General features: G+C 39.5%; 1 protein-coding gene across 19 annotated transcripts in view; it reads left to right on the top strand.

The window, feature by feature from the left end:
* The window catches only part of Baz2b (bromodomain adjacent to zinc finger domain 2B), a 306,980-nt gene that overhangs the window by 95,631 nt on the left and 185,996 nt on the right, over positions 1 to 25,353 (top strand). The window lies entirely within an intron of this gene.

Here is a 25,353-nt window from a genome sequence, read left to right as displayed (position 1 = left end):
ACTTAAAACTTGCTATTCATTATGAAAATTTAATGTCAGTTAAGCATCTAGTTTTTAATAGACACTTATGACAGTATGATGTGAAATAGTTTTATCTCATATTTTGTTTTTATTATATATTTTTGAAAATGAAGTTGTTTAAAAATACTTCTTATATAAGGCTTTGCATGTAATTTGACCTTGGAATAATGTCCATTTAAATAAAAATTGCTGATCACTGAGGATAATAACAAAGGTAATACATAGATGTGAAACCTTACTCATTTTGTTTGTATAGTTTATAATGATAGAAAGATGTGCATATGATTTGAAGATAGTTTCTGCCTTGGTACTTCACTTCTGTGTCTACATAATTGTGTGTGGGTTTATTTTTTTTTCTTTTTTTCTTTTTTCTTTTTTTCCACTTTCTGTTTTCTCCTCTTAACACTTTCCTACAAACATGCACTCATTAATCAAAGACTGTGCACTCCTGCTGAGGGCAGAGAGGTTCATCAAATTGGCAGTCAGCTTGGTGTAAAGAACAGGGTACTGGAGCTCTTAACTCACTGGGACATAAATAAATCTAAGGTCTTTGTATGCAAACCCTGGAGGTTAATACTGTATAATTCAGTGTCCTGTCTTTGTTTTTATGATTGATGTTTTTAAATTTTCAAGCTTAGTGCAGTCTTCTTGTAGATGAGGCCCGCCTGTCTGATTGGCTGTGCTGAGGAAGTGTTGGGTTGTCAGAAGGACTTTTGAGTACGCTGCAGAGATTTTGATTTTTCTTTTTTTTTACCCTGCAAGATCATTGTCATATTGCGTGAGCTGTTATAGGAATGTGCAGTGATTGACACTCCCCGCTGTGATAATGGACCTAGTGCATGAAATGCCAATAGTTTGGTCCTATTTGTTCAAAAGCTTACTGCTATTTGTATCCTTAACAGAGCTAACATGGAGAACAAGCAGAACTACTGGGATTTCTCGGTAGACATAGTGCTGGCATTGGGCTTTAGCATGAATTGGTTGCATATTCATAATTTAAGAACAGCTGGTTACAGCAAGCACACAGTCATTTGCAAGCTATTATAAACCATTCCTTTCACATGGAGGCCGTGCGTGGTGGGCTTTTTTTTTTTTTTTTTTTTTTTTTATTATTTTTTTTTTTTTTATTTTTTTTTTTTTTTTTTGTTTTTTTTTTTTTTTTTTTTTATTATTGATCTACCTGCATTTAAAATCTAGTCACTGCCGCTGCAGAAGCTCTTCATTTTAGCTGTGTTTGCAACACACAACAGCTTCCATTTTAAATAATCTATTTAAGTTGAATTCTGAATAAAATGAAGGACCTTAGAATGAAACAAGTACAAATGGTTGTATGTATCTGCAAAATATTTAATTTGTCTAAAATCCAGCCAGCTACCTAAAGAAACCTAAATTATACAACTATTAAAATATTGGATGATAAGATTTTATAATTTTGTCCAGATTAAAAAAAAACAAGTTGATTTTACTTAAGAATTCTATTGTTTACTAATAGTTTAACTAATAGTTACAAATAGTTTGAGACACAATAGATTGATATCAATTACTTTGTAAAATAATGTCTTCTTGTGTAGAAAGGAGGTAATACTTTTAGCGCATAGGGAGTGTGAAAACAAGCTGAGAGGCAGCTGCCTGGCCTTTAACTGGGTTAGAATAATGGGAAGGCCATACAGCTACTCCAGTTTCTGGAAGGGCTAGTGAGCAGTCCTACACGTTTTAAAAGGTACCTGTGACTACAACTCGCCTAGCCTCCTGTATGTGGCTGTCACTTGTAACTCTAAGCAGAGAAAAGGAAACAACCTGAGCACCCCAAGCTTCCAGTCCGAGTGGGAGGAACCCACCGTGGTAAATGCTGGTTTGTTTATCCTTTTAAGGGCGATGGGGAGGAGCACATTGCTTTGTATATGTTAAGATACATGCCGGAGGGATGTGTGATGATGCAGTTATCCTGAGCTTTCCACATGACATGGTAGTGTCTTCACACTCGTGCTTGCAGGCAGAATGCTGAAGTAGGTCTCACACTTTAAGACTGAGAAACAGTCCTAAGAGTGTGTTTTACCCTTTCTTGGCTTCACAAATGACTGGTTAGGTTGGTAATATAACAGAATACATGGCCAGGTTTAATCTAGCTGGTAGTAGGTTGTCCTTTTTTTTCTAAATAATAAATTCAAAGGTTATTAAAGGGCACCGCGTTGCATTTCAGTTTTGAGTTACAAACTTTATGCAGTGAAATTGCCATTATTGAAATTAGTCATTTTGTGGACTAGTCTATGTCCTTTCTTTCCCTTTGGACAATTGTGCTTTCAGACATTTTTCTGCTCCATAGAGTCTCATCAGTGAATAAGCAGAGGAAAGAGAAGGATTTTGTTGTTGTTTTGTTTTACCCTGGGATTGCTCCCAGGGCTGGGGGGGCGGGGGGTGTCATGAAGGCTGTAAGCCTGGCTTTCTTCCTGAGATTCACTCAGGTTTTCCGGAGCTTTTCACTGAGATGAAGGTTTGGAATTTTGCCTTCCAGTTCTCATCACACAGGTGATTTAAAGGAAGGATGAGATAAATCAGTAAAACACAAAATTCAGCATTCTTTTGAAAAAAATGAATGGACTCAGCATCAGCCACGAAAGAAAATTTAAGTACTTAATGTTCTAGTAACAATAGAGGAAAGACAGAGCAACTTTAATTCTCCAAGTTTTGTTTTGAGCGCTCTAAGCATGCATTTGGAAAGCTATGGATGGAAGCATCATGGACGTTGAGAACAGAAGCTATGGAGATGTCTAAGTGCTTGCTCTGCAAGCCTGGACATCCATAGAGGAAGCATGGTAGAGTGGGCACGGAATCCCAGGATTCCTACAGCAAGACGGGAGATGTGACCGAAACAAGAGACCCTGCCTCAAAACAGGGTGGAAGAAGGGAACTAACTCCTTCCTCCACCGTTGCTTTCTGACCTCCACACACGTGCCTGCATGACTGCGATATGGTGACACTTTCAAACACACAATACATCATGTTCTTTGGCTTTTGAAAACAGGGTTTCTCTGTATAGCCCTGACTGTCCTGGAACTCACTTTGTAGACCAGGCTGGCCTCAAACAGATCTAACCGTCTCTGCCTCCACAGCACTGGGATTAAAGACTCGAATCAGCCCACCCAGTTTACACACAATAAGTCTTTGAAAGATCAGAATAGGAGAGAGACGGCTTCTGCTTGGAATAATTTTTAAAGACTCTGGTTCAGGTAGCACTGAATTGGTCAAGAAAAGTGACTGAACAGTCGATACTTTGAGTAGTGGTCAGAGAAGGACCCAACAAAAGGATGGGCTGTAGGAGCTGAGTCTTGTTAAGCAAACCCATCAGCTCTCCCACTGGGAAGAGCTGGCGTGGTTTTGCAACTTACTTTGAAATTATCTTGACTTAAACCTTTTTCACCAGAAAGATGATATCATGGGAATGTTCCCTTCTTCCTCTGCTTTCAGAGTTGACTGGCTTTCTCTGAAGAAAGTGGGTTAATGAGTCGAGCTATTCAGGACGGGTGTGACAGTGCAGAGCACCTTAAACGCCACGAGCAGGAGAAGCCTTTTCTCTCAGAGGTGTTTTGGTCTTTTTATGATTAACAGAGTTCTTCCCTTTTTTCCTTCTCTGTTTTTGTCAATTTTTTTTTTCTTTTTTAATCTATTGCTTGTACCAGCAACGAATGGTGAGCATAGTGAGGAAGGGAGACACAGGGCCCTTTCCTCCCCTGGGTGGTGACAGGCTTACATTCCAAGGGAATTTGATGGCACTAACTTGAGAAGTGTTTCTCTTTCTTTTAGGCAGACTAGCTGAGCAGCCTATCAGAGCTATCCCTAAGGACAGAAGGCAGCAAAACATAATCCTGACTTTGAGTAACACCAGCACAGCGTTTCAATAAAACCAGAAATCCCATTACAGATAGAGAACATGAGGGTCAGCAAGATGGCTCCGTGGTGAAAGGTTCCTGGCACCAAGTCTGATGACCTGAGTTTGATGCCCAAAAGTGACTCCTTTATGTTGTCCTTTGACCTACCTGTGTACATACATACATACATACATACATACATACATGTGTACATACATACATACATACACATACATACATACATACAAAATAAAACAAGTAACAAGTAATAAAAACTTAAGAAATAGCATTGAAAATGGAAAGAGTAGTCAAATATTCCAACACAAAGGTACAAAAGCCTCATACACACTCTTCATCAGTTGGTCAAGGTGGAGGGGACGGAGCTTGGGGCGCAGTGACAACTCTCATTTCTGGTCCTTCCAAAAAACCTCTCTAGCCTTTGCCAAACCCACAAAACTGCATGAGTGTGATGGAGCACATGCAGATGTTTTCACAGTGTGTGTGAAACGGGAAGGTAGGGAAAAGGCCAACTAGAATGGGACTAGAATTTCACATTTAGGTTTTTTTGGTAGTCCAGGCTGGTCTTTTACTTGGCTCTTTCCTCCCTCAGCCTCATGAGTACAGAGATTTACTTTCTTCAAGTGTCCAATGGCTCCAGTGCCTTGATCTGCGTTTTTCATACCTTTGTGAAATAATTTTTCAGCTTACAAATTTTCAGGTTTTTAAGTTTGTGTATTTGAGTGTATGTACGTATGTGCTACAAGTGTAGGTCAGAGGACGGCTATAAGTGTCATCTCTTGATCCACGCCCATCCTGGAGATAGGAGCGCTGGGTCACTGCCGCATACACAGGGCTAGCCTGCACCAGGCTTCCAGGGGTTCTTCTGTCCTTGCCTGTCAGCTGGCCGTGGGGCACGGGGACCACAGAGAACTCGATGAGTGAGGAAGAAGAAAGTTTGGAATATAAAGCATGTATTAGCTAGGCTATGGTGGTCTCCATGCCTTTACTCCCAGGACTCGGGAGGCGGAGGCAGCCTGATAGATCTACCGAGCAAGTTCCAGGACAGCCAGGGCTACATGGAGAAACCCTATCGTGAAAATCCCAACCCCTCACCCCACCAAAACAAACAAAACAAAACAAAAACCACACTAAAAAGGCTACTGCCATCATGATGCTGGATATTCACTTTTAACCCTTAGTATGGATCTATGAGGAAATGCCCATTTCAGACACGTGTGTAACTGATAGCTGTGAAGTATACCTATGAGAAAGATGTATATCAGGATTAACAAGCTTGTTTTCACTTAGTTTTTACTAATGTTAATTCTATAAAGCTCGTGCATTTACTGATAGCTTCACACAGTTCTTTGATACACCTTGCTATCTGGCCCTCTTGTTATCCTTGCTCTCCTTCATCCACCCTTCCCACTGGCTCTTTCCCCTTCTACTCCCATGCTTTATTTATTTGTTTGTTTGTTTATTTTTAAAGGCTGGTTCCCCTGAGTAGCCCTGGCTGTTCTGGAATTTGCTCTGTAGGCCAGGCTGGCCTTGAATTCCGAGATCTGATTATCTCTACCTCCCCAGTGCTGGGATTTACCCCACCACTGCCTGATGTCTAACAATCAGTTTTATCTTTTCAAAGAGTCAGATTTGGGTTTGTCTCCTTTCTGGTTTTGGGCTGCTGATGTCTGCTCCACCATGTCCAGTCCACTTTCTTGCCTTGTTTACGGAGTGCCGGGAAGTCACCGTGTAGATGGTAGTGCCCTCCGAGTCTCTGCCCTCCTCTCAGCCCTGCCTTCTGCCTGCTGGGATTACAGGTGTGCCATTCCCAGTACTGTCTCATGGCGTGCTTTACACCTAGATTCCTTCCGCACATGGGTTAGACAATGGTGATTCGTCGGGATTTACTTTATTTTACGTAGTACAGTCTCAGTTCTATCCACTTTCCTGTAAGTGACATGACTCTGTTCTTTATAACTCAAGAATGCATCATTTCATTTATATACCACATATTCTTCATTCACTCAGCTTATTGGTACATAGAGCCTGACTGTGCAGATACTGAGAGATCAAACTGTGGCTCTTCGATGCTGGCACTGGTCCCCTGAGTGCACTTGGCAGTGGCATGGGTGGCTCTCATGGTATGCTTTCTGTCAGGTTTTTGAGGAACCTCTGTGGTAGTTTCCATAATGACTACTGATTTACATGCCTACCAACAGTGTGTAGAAGCCCCTTCCTGCAGCTTGCAGCCTTTGTTTCTGTTAGCTTGGTGGAAGGCATTCTGACCAGGATGAGAGAGAATCTCACTGCAGGTTTGCTTGCGTTTCTTTCATGGCTAAATATGTTGGCCACTTCGTCATGTATTCTTTATGTTCAGAGTTAATATGGCTATTTGGAACCTTCTGTGCTTCTGTGTGGATATTATGACCTCTTCGTATTTTTATGAGAGACGTCATTATGTTTTGATGGGAATTGCATTATTTCTGTAGGTCACTTTTGGCAGTATGGCCGTTTTGCAGTATTAATTCTCCCACACATGATTATCTTAGGTCTTTTCATCCTGCAGTGACTTCTTCATTTTTTCTCACTGTCCTAGAATTCTCATGTGTCTTTTATCTGCCTGATTATATTCATTCCTAGGTTTTGGAGGCTCCTGTAAATAGGACTGCTTTCCTGGTTTCTTTCTCAGCATGCTCAGTACTGGTATATAGCAAAGGCCGTGAGTTCGTGTGTTGACTTTAGGTTCTGTCACTTTGCTGAAAGCAGTAACGGAAAGTCCAGTTCTCTGGCGGGGTCTTCAGAGACTTTTCCAGTGTGGAACACTTGGTAGGCGGCAACTAGGAATAGCTTGATTCCATCCTTTTTTATTTGTATCACCTCTCTCTCTTCCTTTTGCTTTATTGTTCTGTCTGAAAAGGTAACACCTATGCTGACTAAAAACGGTAATGGTAGACCCCTTCTCTTGTTTTTAATTAAGGGCTTTAATTTTTTCTCTTCATTTAGTATAATGCTGGTTATAGGTCTGGGGTATATGGCTTTTATGATATTGACATTTGATATTTCTGCTCCTATATCTTTCAGGGATTTTTTTTTTTTTTTAATCATTAAAAGCTGTGGAAGTGAACTGGGCGGTGGTGGTGGTCCATGCCTTTAATCCCAGCACTTGGGAGTGAGTCTGTAGAGGCAGGCAGATCTCTTGAGTTCAAGGACAGGCTGCTCTACAGAGCCCTTCCTGGACAGCCAGGGCTACACAGAGAAGCCTGTGGAGTTGGAGGTCGGCTATGAAATCACTTTTTTCTGTATTTATAAAATGGTTGTATGATTTTTTTTTTGCCCTGGTTCTGTTTATGTGTCTAATATGTTTATGATTTGTATATGTTGAAGCAGCCTTATGTCCCTTGAATAAAATAACTTTTTTTTTTTTTTTTTAATTTTGGCATTCAATTACTGGTAGGTGCACATGGCATGTGTGTGTTGCAGGTGTCCGTTCTCTCCTGCCACCACATGGGTTCCAGAGATGGAATTTAGGCCACCAGGCTTCACAGCAAATGTCTTTACCTGAAAGTTTTCATCTAACTATCTCTCTTTTTGATGAGTTTGCCTTGATAGTCTTTTGAGTAGATGATAACAGTAAAATTTTCTTGTGAGGTGCTGTTTTCCTTAAATCTGATTCCCTGTAAAGTTTTAGAGACTTGGGGTTGGAAAGATGACTCAGTGGTTGAGAACACTGGGGCCTGGCTCTGTCCCCAGCACCCACATGGCGGCTCATAGCTGCCTGGAAGTTCAGTCCCTTTGTAGTCCTTTGCAGGAGCGTGCATGTAGCGCATATATACACTAAAAAATTCTTATAAACTTTGAAAAATCTTTACAATGTCCTTATAAAATTTTATAAAATTTAAAAATCCTTATAAAATTCAGAAATGCAGTTTTAAATTTTGGTTTTTAGAGCCATATTTTCTCTGTGTATCCTTGTTCTCACCCCAGTGTCATCTTTTTTTCTCTTCCTTTTTTTTTTTTTTTTTTTTTTTTTTTTTTTTTTTTTTTTTTTTTTTTTTTTTTAATGAAAGTTCACTTTATTTATCTTTTATTTTTTTTTGGTAATTCAAGACAGAGTTTCTCTGTGTAGTCCTGGCTGTCCTGGAACTCACTCTGTAGACTAGGCTGGACTCGGACTCAAAATCCGCCTGCCTCTGCCTCCCAAGTGCTAGGATTAAAGGCGTGCGCCACCAATGCCTGGCGAAAGTTGCCTTTAAAATAGTTAATTTAACTTAAAAAATTACCTCACATATGTGGTTCTGTGTGAGGCATTGACCACGTAAGTGAGGACAGCTCTGTGGGTTCTCTGTAGTGTGGGCGCCATGCTTCTGCCTTCTGTCGCTTCTGTATCTATGAGTGGTGGTGGTCGCACTCAGTCCACACATCAGACAGTGAGAGCAAACTTTTCTCTTAAAAAGAAAAAAGTTGGTAAAAGTTGGGCTTCGTGATTTCATCTTAGACTCAAAACTGTCTTCACTTTTCCAATTTTATAAATTGTTCTTATTTTATCAATATTTCTTGTGTATAAGTATATATGATGCATACATGTGAATGTGAGCATGTGTGTATTACATACAGTGTATGTGTGGAGGCCAGAGAACAACTTTGGGAAGTTAAATCTCTCCTACCACTTCAACTGTGGGATTCAGGTCAGTGTGCCTGTGGTTCTTCCCACTGAACTACCCGATCAGACTCAGGGTTGCACTTCTGAAGAGATGGTTTTGCCTGGTGCTGTAATCAGATGTCGACTATAGCTTCTTTTGAACAGTTTTTTGTGGATCCTATTGCTTCAACCCAGCTTTATTGTTTTTTTTTTTCTATGTATATCCCAGAAATATCATTTCATAGTAGTGAACCTCAGATGCATAAGGCTTTAGGAGAGCATTGGCAAGCCAGGTCAGTCAATAAAAGTACTTGCTGTGCAGGCATGGGGTCCTGGGTTCAAATCCTCTGAGCCTACATAAAAAGTCAAGCATGGTCACAATGCACCTTGTAACACTCGTGCTGTGGCTGGATGGAGACAGGAGAGGGACCCCAAGGTTCTGTGAGCACTGCGTCCACGAATACAGTGAAGCTTGGTAGAGAACACCCACGCTTGGACCTGGCCTACATGTGAGTACATGGCACTCACGCACATGGCATGCACACACAAGAACATGCACACACATGGAATATACACACACAGCATGCACACATAAGAACATGCACACATAAGAACCTGCACACACGTGGCACACACACACATGGATGCACATATGTGGCAATTACACCCATATACATACAATAAACAAATAACAGATAGTAATGGAAAACTAAACCTACATTTATAAAGTTTTGGTTTTAGAGTTTGTATTATGTAAACTTAAGCATATTCTAAGCATAAGTAAGATATACCTGCCTTTGCCTCCTGAGTACTGGGATTAAAGGCATGAGTCACCATGACCAGCTTTTAAAACAATTTTAACTTAGAAATGTCCAAAATAACCTCTTATTTATAAAAGTATAATGCTCAGGTTCAGCACAGTATTGATATCCTTGCTTAATTTTTTTTTCAAAAATAAGAAATAGTAAAATAAATATGCCTGAAGTTTGCTTTGTTTTAAGCAAAGACTAGTAAGTTATACTTTTGCTAGCAAATTTGTATGTGGAATTGGCTGATCTGATTGTTTCTACAAAGCACATACCAAACACAACAGAGCAAGCAAAACTGTTGGGTTAGGAAATGAAGTATGTGCTGGGGTTTTCCTAAGTCCTCACTCATGCCAAGTATGTGCTCCCCCGCCAACTGGGTCCTCAGCCCACAGGAAATTACATCTTTTAAGGCTTTGGTAGTAATACTTTTTAGTTTTGAGAAATCTTTGAATCCCCTCCTACTGTGTTAGATAAAAAATTCCAATCATAATATTACTGTTAAGGTATCAATCATTAATAAGTTAATAATCAAATGTAGTGGGCTCCTGATAGCTCACAACCATCTATACCTCCAGTTCTGTGGGCACTAGGCATGCACATGATGCACTGATATACATTCATGGAAAATCCTCATACACATAAAGTTAAAATCTTGCAAATAGAAAAACAAATGCTATTCCAAGTTCAAAGCCAACTAACAAGTAGATTTTGTGTTAAAAGAGATGCAGTTTTAAAAATGAATTTTATTGAAAAATATTAAAGTCTACAATTAGAAAAACAGAAAGGAAGGAAGAGGCGGAGGGAGCAAGGGATCCCAGTTCTAGTATTAAGCCTGACTACTCATATTTAAAGTTGTGAGTTAGAATAGCAACAGTGATGTCTGTCAAAAACATGCTTCCAGTAGATACAGAAACAGATGTTTATTTAAGCCAGTAATGTTCTGTTTGTTGAGTATTTTGAGAGTCTCGTAGCATTGTCTGAACTTGAATCTTATTTTTCTTTGGCTTCTAGAATGTTATTGTTTTAAAATTAGTTCTGTATCTGTAGTCAATTCCTGGTTGATCTCTGTTTGTTTGTTTGTTTGTTTGTTTGTTTTGAAACAGGTTCTCACTATGTAGCTCTGTATTTTCTGGAACTTCTGTAGACCAGGCTGGCCCTGAACAACAGAGTTCCGCCTGCCTCTGCCTGTTAAGTGCTGGGATTAAAGGCGTGCGCCACTACGACCCGGTGATTGAACTTTTCATAACCAAGCCCTGTTTTAGTAAAAAAAAAAAAAAAATCAGTCTCTGGGGTATAGAAAACAGGGGCATGCTAATGACTGGGCCTGTGCTTGGCTTTCTGCAGTTAGGAACTCTTTTTTTTTTTTTTTTTTTAAATATTTATTTTATGTATATAAGTACATTGTATGTCTTCACACACACCAGAAGAGGGCATCTGATCACTTTATAAGATGGTTGTGAGCCACCATGTTTTTGCTGGGAATCTAACTCAGGTCCTCTGGAAGAACAATCAGTGTTCCTAACCACTGAGCGACCTCTCTAGCCCACAGTTAGGAGTTCATAAACACAAGTTTCATTCTTGAACCCGGGCTCTTTTATTTAATGTCTGTGGGATGTCTCCAGTTTGACAAGGGTCAGGGAGGAATGTCAATCAGTGAGGAATGTAGGCAGGATTTTCTTCCTGGTCTCTACCTCCCATGGTTCTCTTCATCTTGGCTAGTGACAACTTTCTCTATTGTTGGCAACAAGAAAACTTCATGGTGGGTCAACAAGATCCCTTAGTAGGTAAAAGGCACTTTGATATCATGAGCCAGTAGTCCAAGTTTGAATCCTGGAATCCACGTGGTGGAAGCAGAGAACCGAATCTACAGACTGCCTCAGACCTCCAAGTTCACTATGGATGCTTGATCATCTTCCCCAAATGAGGATGTGAAATAGATTTCTCTTTAAAAAGAAAACATGCAGCCGGGCATGGTGGCACGCGCCTTTAATCCCGGCACTCGGGAGGCAGAGGCAGGCGGATTTCTGAGTTCGAGGCCAGCCTGGTCTACAGGGTGAGTTCCAGGACAGCCAGAGCTATGCAGAGAAACCCTGTCTCGAAAAACCAAACAAAGGAAAAAAAAGAAAGAAACATGCCAGACATGCTGGTGCACACCTTTAATTGCAACACTTGGGAGGCAGAGGCAGGNGGGCTCTGTGAGTTCAAGGTCAGCCTGTCTACAGAGTGAATTTTAGGGCTGTTATGTGGAAACCCTGTCTTGAAAAACAACAAACAACAAAATAGAAGGAAAAAAAATGCAAGGGTTGACTTATCTCCCACACCCACATTTTATTCCATTTTGTATATCTTAACTATTCTCATATGCTACTTGAATCACATCAACAAATTATGTTGGGCGACCTTCCGAAGTGTATTCACATTCTGACCCTTGGTCATTACCTGCCACTTCATAACTAAGTTGTCGTCGTCGTCGTAGTTCTTGTCAGCAGTTCACAATGGGGGCTCATGTAAGCCCCCCCCCCCTTTTTGACAAAGGCAGGCCTAGAGATCTTTGTAAAATCAGCATCAGGTCAGTGCCCATGTGCTCCACCCACCTGGGAGTTCCTTCAGTGACTTAGAAGGCTGGATGTAGCAGTTCCTACTGTTTGCTTCTCACATCACTGTTTTTAGAGACTTAAGATCTTAAGTATTCCTGGCTGGTGTTGAACTTACTGTTTCCCTGCCTCGTCCTCCTTTGTGCTATAGGGTGACAAGCAAGTGTCACCAAGTCCACCTTCACATGATTTCCTAATGTGTCTCCTGGCGAACTCTCCTGTGGAGACTAACCCTGGCTTGTGTGTCAGGTTTCAGATACACTTTCTTCTACATTTATATTCAATATTCTTTTATTGCTTTCAAACTCTTGTTCTCATATAGCCTTCAATAAGGCTCCCCCTTTAACACTCTAATGAGAATTGCAGACTCTCAATTTTGCATGCCTCTCTGTCTTTTTCCATTTTAATTTTCTTCTGATATTTGTTTCAAATATACTGTTTGTTTTCATCAAGAAGGCAAGAAGTCCTTTTCATTATTGAGTAGCACTTAGATAGCAACAGTCTTGTAACAGGTATCAAATGCATTGTTTTATGGAATAGATGAGTTACATCTTACAAAATTTATTTGTTCTTTTGAGACAAGGTCTCTCTATGTAGCCCTGGCTGTCCTGGAACACCCTATGTAGACCATGCTGGCCTCTAACTCAGACACTTGTCTGCCTCTTTAAATACTGGGATTGAAGACCTGGTCACCATGCCCTCCCAGTAAAATCAGTTACTATCTTTATCCCACTTAATCCTAAACTGAGGAGTCTGCCCCTCCTCCATTGGACAGTGTCTAGCTGTGTAGCCTAGGCTGACCTGGAACTCAGTATCCCCCAGCCTCAGACTCCTCAGTGCTTGCATTACCAAGATGCCTAACTTCAGTGTTGGCATTGCAAGTGTGGTTCACCATCCCCAGGAATGCTAAACTGCTTATGTGGCAAAGGCTGTGGCTTTTTATTTTTATTTTTCTAGTCAGTTCCTTCGGTGTTTCATACAAGGTAGTTTGCATCGTACAAATGCAGTTTATCAAATTCCGTGCTTTTTGTTTTATACAGATCAGTGATAACAAAACAATTTGTCAGAATGTTTCCCTTTATGTGTTTAAGGTCTTTTGTTCCCTGGTAACCAGATATATATTCTAGAAAATTAATATTTTGTTCTATTTTTCAAACTATATAGGTAGTTAGTTCATGAGGAAATTAGATAACATTGAAAAGTTCTCTTTGGTGGAAATTTAGTTATTTAACTAGTTATTTAACTATTAATTATTATGAATATATAAGTTTTGATGACATTTTCTTTTCACAAATAAGGCTTTAATGGCTGTCTTAGAAAGTTTTTATTTCAAAAAAGAGAGGAAAGAAAGAGAAAGAAAGAGAGAGAGAAAGGAAAAAAGCCAGCAGAGAGGTGGTGGCATATACCTCTAACCCCAGCACCCTGGACCTCTATAAATTCCAGGCCAGCCTGGTCTGCAGCAGCTCCAGGACAGCCAGGGCTACAGAGAAGCCCTGTCTCAAAAACTAGAAAAGGAGAATAGCAAAACGAGAAAGTCTTTATTTAGTTACCCCAAGATACACTTATAAGGAATACATATTATAGAATATATATAGTAGACTGTGGTGCAGCTCTGGTAGATCTCTTGCCCTGCATGTAGTATAGACCTGGGATGTGATCCCCAGGACTTCAGTGAAGAAAGAAAGTGAATGTTTACAGTGCTTCTACATTGTCTTTACTCCTTGTTTTTATTAAAGAAATTATATTTTTATTAGAAATGCTCAAATGTATCTATTTATTAGAAATGCTAAATGGCTGGAGAGATGGCTCAGAGGATAAGAGCACTGGCTGCTTTTCCTAGAGGTCCTGAGTTCAATTCCCAGCAACCACATGGTGCTCACAACCATCTGTAATGGGATTCAAAGCCCTCTTGTGTCTGAAGAAATTTACTCATACACATAAAATAAATAAATAATTAAAAAAAAAAAAAGCCGGGCGTGGTGGCGCACGCCTTTAATCCCAGCACTCGGGAGGCAGAGGCAGGCGGATTTCTGAGTTCGAGGCCAGCCTGGTCTACAAAGTGAGTTCCAGGACAGCCAGGGCTACAAAAAAAAACCCTGTCCCGAAAAACCAAAAAAAAAAAAAGAAAAAAAAAAAAAAGTTAACATGGTGGGTGTATCTATTTATGGAGTAAACTTATTCCCCATGCCCTTGTCAGTTACTAGTCCAGAATTGTTTTTAATAGTCTGTTAGGTTGAGGATGCTCAGGTACTGTGCTTGATTCACAAGGAGGATGTGGGTTCTGGTCCTCAACAACCACGTCAGACATGTGTGTTAGTGACTGTGTCTGGAATCTAGCGCTACAAGGTGGGACGTGAGGCTTTTCTGGGCTCACTGGCCCTCCAGTCTAGCCTGAGCTCCAGGTTCACTAAAAAAGCCTGTCTCAAATAATAAGGATAGAGGAGGTCCCTGACATTCACCTCTGGTTTGCACATGTACTCTTGAGTCTGTGCACACATGTGTGCACACACATACATGTTTGCTGTAGGTCTATTTTTTTAAAAAAAATTGCTAATATGTATATTAATGGATTTTCTTTTTCTTCTCGTGTTACAAAATGTCTGCATGTACACAACAATTTCTCATGAAGAGTATACAGTAGCTCACCAACTTCAGAGCATTTTTTATAGAGAACTATTAATATTAAATTTGTCTCTAAGTTTAGGAAGCCAGAGGTTTATATACATAGTTAATTTTTTTTTCTGTGCATGATAGATCCCCAAAGAGAATAAATGGTCTACACAACTTTCTGAGTGTATTTCACCATAGAACTCTATGAAACTTTTTTATGGGCTGTGTAATCTTTATGAAGAACAGTCCATACCATTGATTTTCCTTAGTAAGTATTTAGGACTCTTAGCAATAATCTTACTTATAAGGGACTAAGACTAAGGCAGTGGGAAATGGGAGCTCCGGTCCTGGTATCCTGACTCTTATGTGTGCTGCCCTTTTAAAAATGTGTATTACGTTTGTTTGTTTGTTTGTTTGTTTGTTTGGTGAGAGAGCGGGAGGAAGAGAGGACTCTCTTGAGGTCTTTAAGGTGCCTTTCAGATTAAGGTGCCTTTCAGATTTTGTGCTGAACATATAAATGCAAGTAAAAAATAAAAAGGAGGTACATCAAATCTTAAACTGTAGAATTTTCAAATCTGAACTAAAATGCTTGTTTAATTTAAAGGTTCCATATAGGAGTACAAGATCGATATATTTTAACATGATTTCAATAACAATGTAGCTTATACCTGAAGGAAACTTTTGATAATCCCACTGGGTTAGTCAACCCAATGAAACGAAGCTATTTGTAATTCTTACTTGGAAATATAGTAACACTGTAAGTTTTTATAAAGATCTATGCTGATGGTTTGGTTACTTTACATAACGATACTCAAGTAAAATATAATAAAATCAAATTAGATGACCATTTACTTATTCCGTGTATTCTGCTTCTATACTTGTTTGTTTCTTTATTCGGTTTATTCTGTTTCTATAGTTTATTTATTCTGAATGCTCAAGAGTACATGGGGGCAGAGCCTTAAACCACATACTAGTCAGCATTCAGTTGTGGGTAATTTTTAAACTTCATTACCAAGTCATGTATGTTATCGATTAGGCTTCTAAGAATAATCACAATGCTGAAATACTCAACGCCAATAATGGAAATAGATTATCTATGTGCATATTATCATGAAACAGAAAGAGATGTCTATAGGGAGATATAACCTTCCCGTGTTTAGATTTTTTTGATATTCAATTTCTAATTCATTCTTCAATTTTCAGAAGCATTGAGATTTATCATAGTTACTTTGGATATTTGTAACTACAACCTAAGTAACGGTTAGCTCTCTAAGTGCCTGTATGTGTCTAAGACACTATGCTCATGGATCTTGAGGGCTGGAAGCATACCTCAATTGTAGGGCACCTGCCGTCCGAACACACTTGGGGCACGTTTGCTTTTCAGATCACTACTTAATTCAGAATGTTCTCACCCAGTACAGTTTGTATGTGAAATGTGTATTTCTTGCAGAATGGTCCAGGCTGCAGTTACAAAGCCTCTGTGTTGCCATGAGTGTCCGGGCAGTACTGCAGAAGGATAGGTAGCCACACAGTGCTCACTTAGGCATGGCCATTCCATTTCTTTTGTTATCTTTTCATATCACGTGGCCAGAGTCCTTCAATTGTGTACCTTTATAGAGTATTGAACTTAAGTTCTCTGTGCCATACCATGTTACTCAGGTCATTTAATCTCTGAGCTTCAGTTTCCTCTTCTACAATGATATTTGCTCTTTGTCCTTTACTGATAAATTAGGAACTAGTATGAAGACATAAATATTCATAAATTATAAAATCTGATTCATATGTATATAGATTTGAGGTAGGAATCTGTAATGTCAGGCAGTCATGGAATTTGCCAGTTGATTCTTAACCACTGACATCCTTTCTGTAATTAAATGTGTACATTAGGCATGTCTGTGCACACAAACTCTCACTCACCATTTATAACACATACATAGAGCATGTCATGGTTATATAAGGCAAAACCGAAGATACTGTATAAGATTTAAGAGCATTGCCCATGAACAGTCAAAGTTTGATATTTGCACAATAATGTTGATATATTGGGAATATATTTTAGCCAAACCATATTCATTTCAGTTTACTGAGGCTCACACTTTGTAGAAACATAGGTAATAGAAAACAACTTTCAGCCTGCTATTATCCTGCTATGGCCACGTTTTCTGTCACCTGTGTTACTGTTTTTTCTTATCAGATCTGAACAACAAATAATGAAAACAACACTGGGAGCTAAGATTAAACTTACAAGTTGTGAGGAAAATTTTCATAGATTTTTTTTCTAACTAGTTAATAAAATCAAAGCATTTTCTACTCAAATATTGCATGTCAGAATCTGCATTTAAATTACAGTGTCTCAAGGAGTTGTGTCTTTGGTTACTATGCAGTTTGATTACACTCTTTCTAGGACAGAGGATTCAAGTAGAATGTTTTATAAACATATGCCAGCAAATGGAATAGGGGGAATCTAGAATAAGTGATTTAATAGTTTAATATTATTTCTTAGAGCCTTTTTAAAGGCTTAAACTACATTGCAAATCACACACACACACACACACACACACACACACACATATATATCTATATATCTATATGTAAATAACACAACGAATGTAAATGTACCTACTACATATGCCTCCTTAATTTTACATTTATTATTATATATTTTATTTTATGTGTATGGGAGTTTTGATTGCATGTATGTCCATGCCTTCAGAGGGCATTGGATTCCCTGGTACTGGATGGACAAATGGTTATGAGCTCAATGTGGGTCCTGTCGTTTGAACCTGGGTCCTTTGTAAGAGTAGCAAATACTCTTAACTAGTGAGCCACCTCTCCAGATCCAGTTCATCTTATTTTAAAAACAAGTAACAGATAGACTTGAAATCTTAAATATCACCTCAATTTCCTGAGATATCTGATAATTGCTTCTATGCAAATGTTTCTGTATTGTTGTACTACATGAATAGATGATCTACAAGACTGGTTGGCATATGATAAAGCCATGCAAGTTGAGTATCTCTTACACAACATGCTAAGGACTACAACTATTTCAAATTTCTTTTATTTTTAAATTTTGATGTGTCTAGACATATAGCATGAAGTGTTTTGGGTTCAGGAAGAGTTCTAAGCATGGGATGAGTGCTATCCCTTAATCAGATAACCCAAGGATAGTATTGTGTATGGTCTTTGTTCTGTTGTTTGTTTTAACATGCCTACCTTTTGACTCTAGCCTTTGACATGAAGTCGACAGGTGTAGAATTAACAATTTGTGGGCTCCCAGTGATGCTCAAGTGTTTTGGAACTGGAAGCATTTTAGATTTGGGGTTTTCAAGTCAGGGGTTGCTAAATCTGCCTTTTATTGTCTGCACTATTCCCATCTTGCCTTTCTCAGAATTTTTGCTTTCCATGTTTATATAGTTTATTGTGTTTGTGATATTTCATTATTATCATGCGTTTTAGTCACTGTTTTATTTCTGTGATGACACGCCATGACCAAAGTAACTCTTGTACAGGAAAACATTTAATTAGGGCTTGCTTACTGATTCAGAGGGGTGGCACATTATCATCACAGCAGAGAGCATGGTAGGAGGCAGCTATGGTGCTGGAGAAGTAACCCACAAACAGGAGGGACGTGTGTGTGTGTGTGTGTGTGTGTGTGTGTGTGTGTGTGTAAGGTGGGGAGGGGCCGGCCTGGAAAGGAGAAGCAAAGGAAGAGTAGGAGGGGAGAGGAGACAGAGCCTAGCACTGGCTTTTGAAATCTCTGAGCCAGTGACACACTTCCTCCAAGGCCACACCTCCTAATCCTTCAGTTCTATTCCCTGGTGACCAAGCATCTTTCTATGGGGTCATTCTTCTTCAAACCACACATGGTAAAAAGGGATATATATATATTTTTTTACATTCATACAATACATTTCGATCCTGTTTCCCCCTCCCTCAACTTATTTCAGGTCCTCCCCACCTAACTTTATGTTCTTTAAAAAAAAAAAAATCCCCAAAGCAAACACACAAAAAGAAACCCCCCACCCCACCCCCACCCTACAAAAACTGAAAACAAGTACATCAGAATAACAAGTCCACAAATAATATCATTCAGTAATTTTGTGTTCTCCAGCTACCATTCCTGGGCATGGTGGAGCCTGTCCTGAAGTGTGGTTGTTACACCCAATGACACTTCATTGTAGAAAACTGATTATCCTTTCGCCAGTGGGTATCAATTGCAGATAGCTTCTTGGTTAGGGGGAGAGCCCCCCCCCCCCCCCGTTTCTACTCACCCATCTCAGTGCTGGGACCCTGTCTGGCTCAACCTTGTTTTGGCCTAGTATGATTGCCATAGTCTCTTGAGTTTATATATGCATCAGATTGTTGTGTCTGGAAAAGGGATATTATTAAACTTGTCTTCTGCAGTTACTAAAGGGCGTGTATCTCACATTCAGTTGATACCCTGAAATGCTGTTGACAAATTGATTTCTTTGATGGCTGAGCAGTTAACAGTTTATTAAAATTGCCTGCAAGTTTTAATTTCTTAAGAGTCCCAAGTGAATTTGACATTATGAGAATTAAAATTTTAATTTGACTGATTACAAGCAAACTGGTAGCTGATTTCTATTTCTCTTATCCTCTGGTTGAATATCTTTTATATCTTATTTGAAAACTGTTTGCTCTCAATCTCTTGAACCTAATTTTTTAATCGTTTTTTTCCTATATATATTGTAGAATATATATATTCACAGACACACACATGCACATACACAGGCACACACTTAAAAAATTAAAAATTTTCATTTAAAATTACTAATTAAACATTAGTATGATGATGATGCACATACACACTTGCGGGCTTCACATAACTAATTATGCCTTTTTATGTCTTAGTTTTTAAAATCTTTATTATTCTAGTGAGTAGACAAACACTTAATAGCTTGAAACAAAGATTATATCTCATGGTTTCTCTGTATTAGTATTTCGAAGCTGGCCTCGCAAGGCTGTCCCATGTCTGTTCTACAGAGCTCAGATTTGGGATTTGACAGTTGTGTCACATGGTTGATGTTGGTTGTGATTAGACTTCAGCTGGGCTCCTAGCCAAAAATACTACGTGAGTCAAAGGCCACACTGAACAGAATTAATGATAATAAACACATAGGGTTTTTTTTCCCTGCCCATAATGGGAAAGCTCCTAACTTCATCATTCTTGACTGCTAATGTTGTCAAATTGAGTTTCTTACTCTTGTCCCACTCACCTCTTTCTGATTACCTGACTTAGATAAGGGTTTAGGTAAGCATGCCGTAGAGTTGAATCTGTTCTTTCTTGAGACTTTCATCCATCAATGTGATCAGTGTTTATAGTATTTAGACCTCAGCCTTGTCCTTGTATTCTTCCAATAGAACCAACCCCGCTGGAAGATACTGATACTGTTTTAATGTTTTCACGGACCTGACTCACCAGCACAGCGGGCTTTGTCACTGTTACTGAGTTTGCTTTGAAGTTGACCTAACTTTATGTCTTTTAGCGTTCCATTTTCTCTTTAAATGAAAAATAATTCCCAAAGAGTGAAAGAGAGAAAAGGAGGAGTAAAGAACACATGGAAAATAACTAGAAAGATGGGAGGGTGAACCCAACTGCACCAGCAGTCACGTAGAGTGTAAGTGTGCTACCTTTACCAGATAAGAGGAAATTGATGAAGCCAGGCAGTGGTGGTGTACCCGCTTAATCCCAGCACTTGGAAGGCAGAGGCAGGTGGATTTCTGAGTTCGAGGCCAGCCTGGTCTACAGAGTGAGCTCCAGGACAGCCAGGGCTACACAGAAACCCTGTCTCAAATAAACATCCTTTTGGATTCTCAGAGCAAAATAAAAAGGTTTCAAAGTTCATGTTTATTCAAAATTTTAAAAAGAGAGAAACCCTGACAAAAAAAAAAAAAAAAAAAAAACCAAACAAACAAAAAAACCAAAAACACCAAAAAAACCCAAAAACACAACAACAAAAAAAGAGGAAATTGATTGCCATTTTGGATGAAATACAAGATATACTTTATGCTATCAAAAGAGAAGCCCATTAAAAATATAAAATATAAATAGTAAAAGGACTTAAAGATATGCTCCTCAAATATTAGTGATATGAAAACTGGAGAGGCTATACTAATTTCAGACAAAGTAGATGTCAGAACATTATAAGAGAAGACAGGTATCAATGATAAACAACACCATCAGAAAATTTTAAGAAATAACACATGTACCTTTCAAAAGTATATAAAATGGTCAACTGTCTTAATAAATTCAAAGTCTGGTGTAAAATTTCTAAGAAAAATACAAGTAAGCAAAGTTATTTCAGGTCAGGATATAAAAACCTCATTCCATGAATAACCACCAATAAACTGGGGCAGGAAGTCTGTTTGCTAGAGCTGTGCATGTGTGCACAGGGCTCTGGGTCAGTTCCCAGCACCAAAAGAACCATGACACCACCAAGGCTGTGCAGGGTAATAAATAGAATGAGCACTGCTGATCTGTACCTCCATTTACTCTTCTATAGTTTAGTAAGTGTACTGGCTAGTTTTGTGTGTCAACTTGACACAGGCTGGAGTTACCACAGAGAAAGGAGCTTCAGTTGGGGAAATGCCTACATGAGATCCAGCTGTAGGGCATTTTCTCAATTAGTGATCAAGGGGGAGGGCCCCTTGTGGGTGGTGCCATCTCTGGACTGGTAGTCTTGGGTTCTCTAAGAGAGCAGGCTGAGCAAGCCAGGGGAAGCAAGCCAGTAAAGAGCATCCCTCCATGACCTCTGCATCAACTCCTGCTTCCTGACCTGCTTGAGTTCCAGTCCTGACTTCCTTTAGTGATGAACAGCAATGTGGAAGTGTAAGCTGAAAAAAATCCTTTCCTCCCCAACTTGCTGCTTGGTCATGATGTCTGTACAGGAATAGAAACCTTGGCTAAAACAGTAAGTTATACAAAATAATTATAGGGAGTACTGCTTGAGTCTTTTCCTCCCAAAATAAACTCTGTAGCTCTATAATACCACATTGGTGTCCAGTAGTGTAAATTATTTCCAACAGTATCCAAGTTTGGGTCTCAGGCTGCTCCCATCCCATGTCAGCCACAATGAGCCTTCTCTGCCATTTGTATTTCAACCTGGGTGACTACCATTGCACGGTCCTAAGACCGCCTCATATTCAGCTGTCTGGTAGACTGACACATTGGATTTGGAAAGTGCTCCAGCTATTATTGTCATTTATTTTAACAGATCTAAATGAGCACCTGGACGAAAAGACACATAGGGCATGATCCAAAAGGGTCCTGACCTTAGAGGCCTTTGACTTCCATGGAGTCAGGGTGTGACACTGCATTCTTTTCTTTTTAAACGTGTGGTTAAATTGGTTAAATTATGAACTCGAATTTTAGCCCCACTCCCATCTCCCGCTGTTGATCTTTCTAGAGACGAACCACATCATGAAGCTGCCTACCACGTCTACTAGCCATTTCTCTGGGAAGACTAGTCATCTAGCCATGAGGTGGTGGCATATGCCTTAAATCCCAGCACTTGGGAGGCAGAGGAAGTCTCTATGAGTTGGAGGCCAGCCTGCTGTACAGAGGGACTTCCAGGACACCCAGGGATACATAGAGAAACCCTACCTGGAAAAACCAAAAGGCTAGTCATCTCAAGATTACAAAAGAAGATAGATTTTAGGAGTTTTAGGACCTATGACTTAGAAATAGGACAGAGGCCAGCAGGTAAACTTGCTGTGAATCCTGTTCTTCCAGATTCCTTCAGCTTGAAAGACCTAGGTCTGCCAGCACCCCTTGTTTTATTGCAGGCTCTGAACTCCATCCACATCAACATAGCTCTTATGACTATCTAGGGAGTCTGATGAAAGCGAACAAACTGGCTTTCCCATTAGTGGGTTTGTTTTTGTTTGCTTGCTTTGATTCTGGGGATGGAATCCAAGCCTTGGCCGTAGAAGACAAGCACCCCCCCCCCCAATAGAAAAAGCAAACAAATTGATAAAACGAATATTTTAGCTGGGCTTGGTGATAAATCCTTATAATTTAGTGGTTCGAGGCAGGAAGATTATGAGTTTGAGTCAAGCCAGTTCTACATCGTAAGACCTTGTCTCCAAAATGAAAAAAGCCCCCAGTAGAAAGCCCTGGCAACATAAATTAGTGACTCAGTATCTGAAGTATGCACAGCATCTTACTGGGTATTCAGGTTGTGTTGGTTCAGCCAGGGAATAGGAGATTCAGCCAAGTGCCAGAGGGTGCAAGGCAGAGGTTTAAAGTTTTCTGAAAGATGTTGCTTTTCAGAGGGTGCAGAGGGATGAGAGAGAGGTGAGGGGAAGATAGAATGTTCTGGGCTATAGATGGAAGGAAAATGCCAGTAAAGCAAGGGGGTCACTCCTCGGGGATATGTATATGGTAGATTTTCAAAATTGAATACACTGTACTTTTTCCTCTTTTATCATTTTCTGTGTAGTAGAATCTCATTAAAAATATTGGAATGAGGGCTGGTGAGATGGCTCAGCGGGTAAGAGCATTGACTGCTCTTCTGAAGGTCCTGAGTTCAAATCCCAGCAACCACATGATGGCTCAAAACCATCCATAATGAGACCTGAGGCTCTCTTCTGGAGTGTCTGAAGACAGCTACAGTGTACTTACATATAATAAATAAATAAATCTTTTAAAAAATTGGAGTGAAACTGTCAGTTTTGAAGAGTAAAATTGATTTTTAAGGAAGTGGTTCATTTTTACAAGTTCCCCCTCACTTATTTCAGAAACTGAAGAGTCCCAGCTTTCCTGCTCGTTTAGTTTATGAGCAGTTTGAAGACAACAGTCATAGACTTCTTTTCATTTATTTCCTCTCCTCATGGTTAGATTGGGAATGAGGTTATGTAACTTAATGTGTAATGTTTCTGTATCACAGGTGGGATAATAAACAAATACATGCGGGAATTAGAGGTTAAGACACCATAGGGTATGTGTGTGCCGTGTGTGTATGTGTGCATGCATATGTGTGCATGTGTGTGTGGGCATGCACACACATGTGTAGAGATGGCTCAGTGTGTGAGAGCACTGAGAAGCCTTCCTGTTCAATTGTGAGAACCAGTGTTTGCCTATAATTCCAGCTTCAAGGATCTAATTCTCTTCTGACCTCTTTGGGCACCTACACAGGGGCATCAGTTATATAGACACATTCATAAATAAAATAAAATAAAATCTTTAAGAAAAAGACAAGAGTTTTAGCCAGGTATGAGGCCACTTGTTTGTAATAAAAGCAGTTGGGAGGTGGAGGCAGGGCACTGATGTGAGGTGAGGCCAGCCTGAGCTACGCAACAAGACCCAGTCTAGCAAAGATGAGTTTGTTATGGGGAAGATGGTATTAGTGTTACTGAGTAGATCTCATGGTAGACTAGACACAGTAGGAGGAGGACATTGTGGAAACGTGTGTAAGGGAAACCACTTGCTTACTTCCTATGAGAGCAGTGAATCTAAAATGAGACCACTAAAGTTCAGTTAGTCATCTGACTAGAAGTGCCAACCCATCATGATCTGTCCCCTCCTGTCAGCAAATCCAGTGAAATCATTTGAAATTCAAATCTTATAATCAGGAAACTCAGAAATCAAAGAACTTTAAACTCTCCAGTCTGCGTGAAGAACTGATGAAGAAGCTTAATTTGTGTAGCTTACAGTTGACTTTATATAAATAAAATGATTTCCAGTGTTTAGTTTATCTGGGAGGCAATTTTGTTGTCTACCGTTGTTAAGTGAGGATAAATAAGTAATATGCTATTGTTTCTCAATCTGTACTCTATTGATTTTGATACTTTTTCATGTGATAATATCTGTTTTAATATCTTGGTATTTAGTATTTTTTTTCTGATGGTTTGAAGTTTTTGTTGCCTTTCTGTAAATATCATTTGCTCATTAACAGGACAATATATCTAGTGTGTGAGGGCAAGAGGATTTACCAGGGGCAACACGAAGCATTGGGGACTGCTGCTTTAACACCACGATGTTTCTTTTGGTGGGGAGTAGATATAACATGGAATTAACTGTGATGATCATACATCAGTGTGAACTACAACACTCCCGAATCCCACTCTGAACCCATTAGAAGGTGAATTTGGTTTTTTGAGACAGGGTTTCTCTGTAGAACAGCTTGGCTGTCCTGGAACTCCCTTTGTAGACCAGGCTAGCCTCCATTTCTCAGAGATCCAGCAGCCTCTGCCTCCTGAGTGCTAGGATTAAAGGTGTGCACCAACATGCCTGGAAAAAGGTGGATATTTATTTCAGTAAAAAACATTGTGACTTTAAAAATTAAAGCACATAGCATACTGAATATTTCGGATCTTATCCTTGATTTCTGGTGATGGGCATCATAGCTGAAGTGTGCCATTCTGGCACTAAAGTGCTCAAGCTTGGACCTTTGATTGCCTGATAGAAGTTAAATCATCTGACACCAAAATGCATGCTTGTATCATGTGCTTTTAAGATGTTTGTCCTGTCCCCACAATAAGTGTGGCAAATAACATTAACATGGAGGCTGCACTGCCCGCTGCGTCTTTGCATTGACTATGGGACATGTAAAGGCACACTCTAGTCGCCAGAACATAGGTTACCATGACATTGTCTTTGATACCAACATTATTTTGTCTTCATCTTATTTTCTCTCAACTTCTTCAATTCTCTTTATTTTATATATTATGTACCTTTGTAAATTGCCTCCTATCTGATAGCCCAGGGCAAAATATAAAGATACACTAAGTGCAAAAGGATCTTATAATTACAAGGAAAAATGTAAATGTGAATGGGCAAAATATAAAGA

This window comes from Mus pahari, chromosome 3 (genome assembly GCF_900095145.1).
Source record: "Mus pahari chromosome 3, PAHARI_EIJ_v1.1, whole genome shotgun sequence".
NCBI classification, from domain to species: Eukaryota; Metazoa; Chordata; class Mammalia; order Rodentia; family Muridae; genus Mus; species Mus pahari.
This window is presented reverse-complemented; position numbering and strand designations above follow the sequence as displayed.